At 42.9% G+C, this 11,027-nt stretch overlaps 1 long non-coding RNA gene across 1 annotated transcript; it reads left to right on the top strand.

Moving 5' to 3' along the window:
• Positions 1–9,223: 9,223 nt before the first annotated feature.
• On the top strand, positions 9,224–10,824 carry LOC311442495. Its single transcript, XR_014696667.1, has 2 exons — positions 9,224–9,378; positions 9,663–10,824. It is a non-coding gene; the product is annotated as an uncharacterized lncRNA (long non-coding RNA).
• Positions 10,825–11,027: the final 203 nt, after the last annotated feature.

Here is an 11,027-nt window from a genome sequence, read left to right on the forward strand (position 1 = left end):
AATGGCTCTGAGGGAAATTTTTATATGCTGTGACAAAGTCGGATGCCTCCAAGGCAGTCATCTGCAGCGGAATTCATTTTGTCTGATCCGTTACCTTGAAGCATACAGCCTGATGGAGGGTCTGTGAGAAACAGATGGGATAATACGCATCTTCCGTGATCGTGCAGACACACTTCAGTGGTAGTGAGATCAAACAGCTCAATTTTGTTCCCAGATTTGATAGGCAGCAATGCTAGCTGCAGATGCTAATTTATTAGCATAGAACAGATAACACCGCATACGTTGGAGCAATGCTGTGGTTCTGCATGACAATTGTGCTGCTCGTAACTACTCTTTTAAAAGAGCCAACATCCTGAGGGCTCGATTCCTCCCACGGTTCCAACGGCTTTGCACAGGTAATGCCATCAATTGCAGTGGGATCACAATTAGTCTAGTGTAACTACTACATGTCTTTCACATTTATTCCTCAGACACAGTTTCAAAGCCTTTCAAAACCAGCTAAAGCTGGTGTCCTCATCCTTTGTAAAAATACAAAGCTAACTGACTCCAGAGATACCAGTAAATATGCAAGACATTTAACAGCCTGATAAATATTTCGGCTCTGCCAGAGTAATCCCTCCTCACTTCAACAAAGTGCCAAGGACTCAGCTAAACAGTCAGATTATGCCGTTTGTCAGTGGCAATCACCATGCTGGAGGGAAAAGATACTCAAAAATAGACTGCAACCTTGACAAGACATGATAGTTTTACTAGCTTTACTAAAATCTGTTTGAAATGAATTTTGTTATATCAGTGCGAACTCTCTGGTGGGTGTCCTTAAGTGGTCACAGTCTGGCATGCTCATTTCAGCTTGTGGCAGACATGAATATAAGTGAAGCTAGCAGATGCCTAGTTTAGGCTGATGCAAGAATTTTCAGTTTTTTCACCTGCCCAGAAGTTCACCTTAATTGTAATCAGGCCCTAAGAAGCTTTTTTCCTATAAATGGCAAACCTTTATTTTCTAGAAAATCTTCATGCTATGCAGGCTGCCTGTTTTGCCAAGTTAGTAAGCATCTGTGCTGCCATACATGAATCATGCCATCCTCCTTACCCAGCAGTGGTCTCAACCAGAATTACATCGGAGCAGCCAGCTCACAAGGCACAAGTTAAACATTTTGTGCAATCCATCCTGCAGGGAAAGTCTCATCTCAGTTCAATTCTGAGCTAAGACTCCTAGCTCTGTGGAGAAAGGCATGCATTAAAACAACCTGTTTGGCCTTCAAATCTGCTGCACTTCACTTACTAGTGCTGCTGCTATCTCAGCAGGCAATGCCACAGCCTAGTGCTTAGCCCAGCCACTTGGAAGATGGAGGCAGGATTCTTGCTATCAGCTCATCTCTTTTAGATGAGAACAGAAGTCAAGTGAGTAGCAGCATCTATTGTCTGGAAAACAAGGCACTGAGGGAGCCCTGGGAGAGCAGCTGGAGGAGTGCAAAGCAGATTTATGAGTATTAAACCAGAGAACAAAAAACTACGGCTAGTGAACATTTTCTGTCAGCATATCCTGTTCTTACACCACACACACCCCAATGAGACCTCTTTGTTTTGCTGTCATTAAGGTGTTATTTTGTCACACTGCAGCTAGCAGAGTCAAGACATACAAAAGCAGATGCTGGAAGTAACACAATCATTTAAGGTGAAGCCACAAAATCCTCTGCTACATCTTAGACTCCAAAAAGGTGAGAAATGGGAATGGAGAAGCTTATTGCCAAGGTATTTACCACTCTATTTTTTTCAGTATCAGCCAGTCTTAACTGTAGTCTGTGTTCAACAGACCCGTACGAAGCTGCTGTCTCAAGCTGCCGCCTGCTGTTTTACAGGTACTGGGATGTGCCGTGCCCCTAGTGTCACCCCAGTCAGAGGGCTCTAGACGGACAGCAGCAGCGTGACATTCAGCAAAGGCAAATGCTGTGTTCTGCCCCAGGACAGAGTAATGCCAGACACAGGTACAGACAGGGAGGTGAGTGACCGGAGAGCAGCCCTGCAGAGAGGGATCTGGGGGTGCTGGTTGACAGCAGGCTCCGCGTGAGCCAGCAGTGAGCCCTGGCCACCAAGAGGGCAAACCACTTTTGGGGGTGCATTAAACACAGCGTAGCCAGCCAGTCACATGAGGGGATTCTCCCACTGTGTTTAGTGCTGGTGAGGCCTTCCCTTGAATATTGTGTGCAGTTCCAGGCTCCATAATGTAAAGAGGATGCAAAGGTACTTGATGGCATCCAGGGGATGGCAACAACACTGGCAAAAGGGCTAGAAGGCATGTCCTGTGAGGAGAGGCTGAGGACGCGTGGTTTGTCTAGTCTGGAGGAAAGGAAATGAAACTAAGAGGTAACCTTGGTGCTCTCTTGCAGCTTCCTGAGGAGGGGAAGAAGAGGGGGCAATGCCAGTCTCTGCTCCCTGGGAACCAACAAAAGGACTCATGGGAACAGCACAGAGCTGTGCCAGGCGAAGTTCAGAGTAAATATCAGGAAAAAATCTTTACCATGAGGGTGGTGAAACACTGGAACAAACTTCCTAGCAAAGTGGTTGATGCCCCATGGCTGTGAATGTTCACAAGGCCTTTGGACAATGCCCTCACTAATACGCTGTCACTTTTGGTTAGCCATGAAGAGGGCAGGCAGTTGGATTCGATGATCATTGTAGGTCCAACTGAACTATTCTATTCTATTCTGTGCTGCTCTGCTCTATTCTAAGGCACCTGACTTCACACCCTGGGGTCGGGAGAGCCCCCGCTCCCCTGCATGCTGCCATTTAGAGACAGAAAGGTCCCAAGGGCTGGGGGCAGTTATAGGTCTAATGTCAGATCCTGGGTTTTTCCTGATTTCACGGGACTCTTAGTGGCCTAGATTAACTGCAATGAACAGCAGGTTAACTTTGAAAACTAACAGGAAATCTCTGCAGTTTATATGTGAGAAGCAAACTACTAACTTTGCACCTATCCAAAATGCAAAAGGACATAAATGTTCTTTTAAAGAAAATGGAGAATTAAATCAAGATGGTAAAATTATCCTAGTTCCTACATAGGCACTAAATTTATATCAAGTTACTGTTGGAGATGGGCTAGTAGTCTGCCTGTGTTAACAGCCACTACCTCAACCACCAAAAGAAAAGGGACACCCCATAACTGGGGAGCCAGTCGTGCAGCTTCTGCTGTCCAGGGGAGCCTGTCTCTATCTAAACTTTCTCCATTTTATTACCGAAAAGGTGGTTTATGCTCTGCAATATTAATCCAGCTCATGTATTTGGGTTTGTATGGATGTTATTGTTGAAGCTGCCATCACAAGACATGGGGTTTGACTAGGCTTCAGACAAGCAGGAGCACCAGGATATCAGATGATGCTGTGGGATACCGCATGACGATTTGTTTATTGCATTAGTTATAAATGTTACAATGCCATCCCTGCTTCATAAAACCCGCAGTTTGATCATTCCTGACGTGTTTGCAGAAATGAAGCACTCAAATCATTTCCCTGTGGCATGAAGCATTTCCCTCTGTGTATCATCTTGAAGACTTCTCTGAATGTCTCTGTCCATAGAAACCTCAGCATACAGTCCTGCTCCCTGCCTGCACTGCTGAGAGACCTTTTTGGTCTGTCTGTGAGCTGATACGGCCCAAACTGAGGTAATGGGAGTAAAGATATGGGCATTCTGTAGAAATGTCAGAACATTTTTATCTCTAGCAGATCAGTACCCTATTTGCTTGTCCTGGGCAGACGTTTCTAGGCCTACAGCTTTGTGTTCTGAAAATCCTGGTTGATGTTCACACCAGAACACATGGTTTATTTTTTGGTAATAGGGATTAGACCATGTTTATTCAACTCAAAATTTTTCTGCTGTTTTTGTCTGCTTTTTCAAATTTTCAAAATTTTCAAAATTTCAGAATTTTCAAATCCATCTGGAGTCTTTTACAATCTCCTGCAATTTATGCTAGTCTTGAAAAGATTTCACTTTTTGATTAATCACTTCTTCCTGCAAACCAGCAATTGGAAATGTTGTACTACGACTAGTTCTTGGACACAGTTGTCTGTCTTCTCTGAAGAATTTGTAATTGTTATGGAAGTTTTGTTCCCTATCTATGATTAAAAAGGTTTTCTTTTGTCCCACTCACTAAGAATACAATGTGAGTTTTGCGCTGAATGGGAAAAGGATGGAAGAATCCTGATCCAGGGTTCAGTGCTCATTCAGCTAAACCATCTCCCACAGTATTTCTACTCACACGCTATTCACCATTGATTCACAACTGTCCGCTAAGATTTGGGAGCCTCAATCAATTTAAATCTGTCACAAAACGAACAAGAAAGTGACAAGATTGCATAGCTTCTGAAAAGAAAGGAATTCTCAGCTATAGCACCGAAGTGGCAGATCAAGCTGCTCTGACATCCATTTCAGCCCAAACAGTCATGCAGACAGACTAGAACTTTGTGCCCTCTGCCACTTCACCATCCTCTTCTCTTTAAGTCCCAAATCTGCTCTATTATTATGCTGATGACTTTAAGCAGTCTCTACTGCAAGCTTCAAAGCCCTTGTGTGATTAGCACGTACAATTCATGTTATTCCCAAGAATAGCACAGTGCGGTCCCTTCTGAGATGGTGTGTGGCACCTCTCATTACCAAATCGGTGTGAAATCCACTGAGTGGAGCTTCAGTGAGAGCCCTGGGAGCTTAGGCAGAGAGTAAGGGCATAGTAGAACACGTCAGGACACTGTGTAAACCATCGTTTTGCTACTGGGTAACTTGCAGAACAGCAAACTGCCACGGCTTGCTCTCCTGCTTTAGTTGAAAGGCAGGCTCTAACAGCTTGGGTTGCCTCATACTGTGCTGGCTATCGCTCCAGTACTGATGCACTGGAAAGGTGCCATCTGCTGAGCAGCAGCCCTGGGCTCCATTCTGCATGATCACTCAGGCATCAGGAGCAGACACAGGGGACGTGGGTGGAAAATAACCAGTCCAAGTCTCCTCTGGAGCTGCTGGCTGACCAGAAGGGCTGTTGTTACAACAGTATTGCAGATTTACAGAGAAAATGATAGTGGGCAATAAGCTACCTACCACAGACGTGTTTCCAGGACAGTATTTTAAGAAAAAAGAGGGATGCAGCACAGTCCCCTCAAAGTAAGTCCCTGTCAGCCTCTGTTAAATGCTATCAGAGCTGGCAGCTCCCAGGCTCCAGAGAACTGGGGCATTGTGAGATAAATCAGGCCAGGATGATCAGAGAACTGGCCAGGGAGCCTGACCAGTGACTTACCCATAAGCTGGTATGATGTGATAGCAGAGCTGCTCCACGCTGCTCAGTGCATGGCTTGCATTAAGTTACACACCAGAGGTTTTCTTGCCAGCCCTGGCTCCTGCTCTGTGTCAGGGCTGCCAGAAAGCCTGGCTTTTCTGAGGTACCAGGCATCAGCTCATCCTTGACAGAACCTGCCTCCTGTCCCAAGGCAGTCTGCCACTGCCCATCCATGTCCCCGAACAGGACGTTCCCCAGGCACAGAGGGGAACTTCACGAAGCTGAATCACAGATGTAGCGAGTGCATGGAACACCCCGAGAACAACACCAAGTGCTTTGGTTCTCTTACCAGCTGAACCATCTGAATGAAGAAACAGCTCCACACATCAAGGCAAAAATCTGGGAGCACACAAGCCCCAGAAAAACACTGGACACGAAGTGTCATTTTCCCATAAAAGGGCTAGTGCACAGGTAAACAGTGTCCACCTCCATTTACAGAAAGAGAAGGGTGGAGACGATGCAGTCAGAGCTCAGTGGAGTTATGCCAGCTTATACCACTAAGCGTCTAACCTATAAATCCCATTAGTAAGTTTAAATAAGTCTAAGAGGAAATGATGTTAGCTTTACCATAGACCTCATTTGGCTTGGAGTCCTGTCAGTGCTCTCCCTTGTGGGCTGAGCCTGTCACCCATGGCTGAGACCACTGGCTGTGCATCTTTGAGGCCTGTGCCAATACCAGTCACTGGCAAAAATAAATTTTCCATAGTATTTCCTCTAATGTTGTAAGTCTTTGTAAGGCTTTCTTTTTCTTTTTTATTTTTTTCTCTTTTTCTTTTCTCCCTTGATTCTTTTCCAAATTTTCCTCATCAGTTATTAACTAAATGCCAACTCACTGTGTATTTGGTAGTCAGATTATCTGCTAATGCCTGCCTAAAGCAGTCAACATTGATTAAACAAAAGGGTGGCTATTATGTTATTTTTAATACAAACGATTTAGGTCCTGAGGCTGAGACTGAAGTAGAGCTCAATATAACATGGGATTGAATTAAATTAGAAACATCTGATGGCAAGGTTTCCTACATCTTCTAATTGCCTTCAGAATTTAAGAGAAGACAGTGGTGTGGTTGTGAATTTGTTATCCCCTCTAAAGGTAGAAAGAACAGCTTGTTTTAACTGCAGCTGGGAAGTGGGCCTTATCCTCAATACAGTTAGATAAATGCTCACAATCCATGGCAATTTTGAAAGGGGATAAAATATAATAGAAAAGATCCTATCAGCATTAGCCACAAGGTCATTGCTAATTTCTTATTTTGCCCAACGTGGGCTGCATTTCCGAAGCACGGTTTGCTCGCCCATGCCCACCCACATCCACATGTGCACATGATTGCTGTGGTAGAGAACAGGAGACGTGGGTGCACATAGCCTCTGAAGACAAAGCTGTAAGGTTGCAAGCAAATTGAATATAGTCTTACAGTTATTAAGATTGCTTTTCAATAATATTATTTTCCCACAATTCCCAAAGTGTTTTAATGAAGGGTATTTTGTGATAACACTTTACTAGTGGCTTATTTGGATGCACTTACTAGTTCTGAAGAGCACAGGGAATGAAGATTGCAAACTTGCTCTCTAAAGGGAGCAATCAGTGGGCTCGGGACATTGCCTGAACTGAATTGAGCTCTTCAGCCTTAAAAGTGGCCTTTGTGATCCTACTTCTTCTCCTACTAATCGTTAACAATCCCATTGCTGTTCCTGCCCTGGGTCTGACTTCATCACAGAAACGCTTGTGTTGCACTGTTTGTCATTTCAGTGAGGTTCTAAACTCCTCTTGAGAAATGCTTTAACCAACCTCGATTGATTGTTTATTATCTCCTGACAGTAAATGCTTAATTACATAGCTGAGAAGATTGGTTTGTCCTCTTAGCCAGACTTTCTCCTAGAAATGCAGAAAATTAAATTTTTGATGACTTCACCGGATTTGCTTTGTACTTTGATCCAATGAGTGCAGAGAAAATATTATTCCTTCCACTGTGGTAAATGTGAGAGCCTGCCTTACAAAAGCAATAGGCAAATCAAGAGGAAAATGTTGGCATCTTGAAGTTGTGACCTAATTCTATCCCTCACTCTGTTTCCCCTCATCTCCAACACATCATAAGTTCAAAATAGCTGCCCTTATTCCAAACACTTCTTTCTGCTCAGATAGGTCATGTAAAGAATAAAGGCAGTAACTGCACATAACCCTCTGAGAGACAGAATTGCCACAGAGCTTACCCAAGCAGCAACAACTAGGCTCTAGAATGCTTCACATCTCTGGAAAAGGCCTTTCTTGTGGAAAATGTGGCTGTGTTTTACATCAAAGACAGAATGACTTTACCCTGTTGATTTGAAAAATCAATTGCAATTACTGTCAGGAAAAATATTCAAGTTCAGTGTGCAACTCGCTGGACTCCAGGCTCTGAGAATTGTCCTATCAGGTATGTGGCAGAACTCTGCTTTTGCAGGAGTTCACATGCAAATAGGCAGCTGCGTTTTGGGTGAAGACCTGTGTTTTACAAAGGTGCATCTTTTTTTCTTGGGGTGTGTTCTGAATATTGGTTAAGATAGTTCCATTGAAGGTCACAAAGCTATGCCAATTTAAAACATCTCTGAGTCCCATTAATGGAAATCAGATGAAAGACATGAAAGGAGAGCTGTAACATATTCTTAGGTATGTGGTGAATGTGTCAGATGGTAAAACAGGAGGGTAATGAGCCTAGGAACCCCTAGACAGTTAAATTACTTAACTATAAAACCTCAGCAATTAGGAGATTGTAATAAAAGGCTGCAGATCCCTGGCAAAGCTGTCCAAACTGAGATGAGAAAAGGGCTCTCTCGCACCAAAGGTTCGGCAGTGAGCAAGGTGATTGCTGTGAACAGAAAGCTTCAGATGTGCTGTATCAATACTGCCTTTTCTCCATGTTCTGGTTGTTCAGAATTGGAAAGAGTGAGAAACAACCTGACCAGCCTGGCACTGCTTTTCCTACAGGGTAAGTAAAATGTGTCTCTCCTCACACTGACCTGTCACTTTCCATAGGTGTGGGTAAAAGGAAAGACTTGTTACCCTTGAGAAAAGAGTAACAGGATTCCTGTCCCTTTGTACCACTCAGGTTATTGGCAGCATTAGTAGTCCAAATGCCAAAAAAATAAAAGAGAAGGAAGGTTTATTGGACACATCCAGCACAGGCAGGACTTCCCTTCTAAGTACATTTCAAAGGGGCTCTGTTAGGAATTTCCTAACCCAGTTTTTTGCCTCTGTTTTTCACTGGGTTTTATTGTTACATTTTTTCTTTTTAACCACAAATCAGTAATAACAGTTGTATCACACATTCTCCCTATTGCTTATATATAAATATATTTTAAAAGCCTATATTAATATATGCCATGTTATTCACTACAGAGAGGTTCCCAAAGGGATTAAAACAACAAAAGATGAAAATATGGGCTTTCAAATGCGGAAATACAGATTTCCTCAGTGGCTTACAGAGCTACTGGCATCTGTATTTACTATTGTATTCACCCTTAAATAAAATAAAATCATAAAATAAAAATAAAATCTTAAAATAAAATAAAATCTTAAATAAAATCTCGGTACAAAGCTATACTTTAACATTCAGCAAGTTCTCTACCTTTCTAAAAATAGCCCCACAGGCTTCACAGCCCCAAAATTTGACGTGTATGCCATACTGCATTGTTTCATCAGAAAGCAAAGAGATTTGGACACTGTAGGAGGGAGATTCTATACAATACAGTATCATCATCTCTAACCTCATCCCTCATGTTCTGCTAAAATATATACACCTGTCTGCTTTATCAGAACGGGTCATCGGATAAACTTCTGGCACCCTACTATTTCTCACCTGGAATATTGATTGATTTTGTAACTAGCTCATTACACTGTGACAAATTATAAGAAACTGTTCTCTAATGAATTAAGACAGCTGCTCCATGAAGAGAGAAAAAGGAAAAGGAAAAGAAAAAAGATAGGAGACTTAGTAAGAGGATTTCATTCCTGCAGCATTTGTGTGATTATTGCTAGAGGAAGAACCTCGTATGCTGTAACTAGTCATAGACGTGCAATGTTTTCTGTAAGTCCATAAGCTGTTCTACAGAAAAAGTACTTTCTGGCTGAAGCAACAGAAATGTATTTTATTTTGTGGTATGGAAATATCTATGTGATAGAGACCCATAGCAGCTGTGGTGATTGCCTGAGATGTGTGGGATGTAGAGGATTTCTGAGTTAAAAACCTGATATACCAGTTGATTACATTGGGTTTAAGATGAAATAGAACTTTACTGGAATCAATGGTACGACTGTGTAACACACTGGAGAGTTAAGCTCCATAGCTTTTTACTTGTTCTTTGTTTGCAGGAAAATGAAAACCTCTTGTAGCTTAACAGCTTCTGTGACAAGACTGCTCAGAATTCGTGTATCCACAGTTAAGGCACTGGAGGATGATGCTTACAAATGGATCACCCGATTCATTGGTGTTGTGGACGTAAACACTAACAACTGCACCCTACAGCACCCGCACCCTACAGCAAAGTGGCCATCTGCACAACTAACCAGATGTCCCCTGTATTTGTTCTGCAGCAAAGTGAATGTGGCTTTACAGGGGACGGCTGCAAAATAAAGTAGATGACTGAATGGAACAGAAGTGGGCAGCAACACTGAAAGGCACAGACTGAACTGCTGTCTCAGCCAGGCAGGAAGAAGGCAGGGACAGCCAAGAAAAGCTGGGTGCCAGATAACGATCTACGTGCTTGTCTTGTGACTGTCAAGGTTGGAACAGTAAATATGGAGCTCTGCCTGTGGAGCCTTTGTCAGACGCTAAGAGGAAAGCATGCTCACACCGTTAAGACATGAGAAAGAGGCCACAAGCATGAGCAAATCCTCCGGTTCATCTTCACAAATAACAATGACAGAAGCCAAAGTCTGGAAAGAGGAATGGTGGTGTATCTCTGTGTTGGCGAGGAGGTTGTGCCTGGCAATGAGAGTGTAAGGAGAAAGTCTGCTGGGGAATATTGACTGACTCACAATGTGGCAAAGTACATAAACCCCTCCTTTGGGATCCTGCTGGTGCAGAAGTCACCAAATGATGCCATACGTACAGACTTGAAAGTTCTTTGTCTTTACATGGAAACATATACGGCCTTGGAGGAAATATTTTGTTCTTTTGTGAAGCCTTTCCTTTCAAGTTTAATTTGTATCTTAGTTTTTTCACCTCCAATTACATTTTGGGTAGTGCTGTTTATTCAGAACTGTCTTGGTATTGGCATTTTTGAAGGGGTATTTACAAGCATGATAGTTGCAGCCATACCTATGAAAAATGAAGCCTGAAAATCTGCCTCACGGTGGGTACAAGACATAGTCCATAAAATTGCTACCATGTAATAAAAGAAATCTTCCAAGGATGTGGTGAGGATTAAATAATGCTAGTACAGTACTTAGGCTTTTGGGATTAAAATAACTACAGAAGAGCAAAGCATTCTTATCTATTATTAATAAAACACCAACTGTATCCGTCTCCTAAGCATCTTCCCTCTGAAATGCTTTAACCATCCTGCTTCAACTAATCAATAATTTTAAGACAATCAGCACAAATGTTCAGAATACAGATTCCCCTTTTTCCCCTTCATCACCCTTTAGAGCACGGTTCCTCTCATTACAACGGGTATCAGAAGTCACATGCACTGCAGCTGTGACTATCGGGAGAGCCGAAATACATTAGAGCAC

Source organism: Aythya ferina (genome assembly GCF_964211825.1).
Source record: "Aythya ferina genome assembly, chromosome: 11".
In the NCBI taxonomy this organism is placed as follows: domain Eukaryota; kingdom Metazoa; phylum Chordata; class Aves; order Anseriformes; family Anatidae; genus Aythya; species Aythya ferina.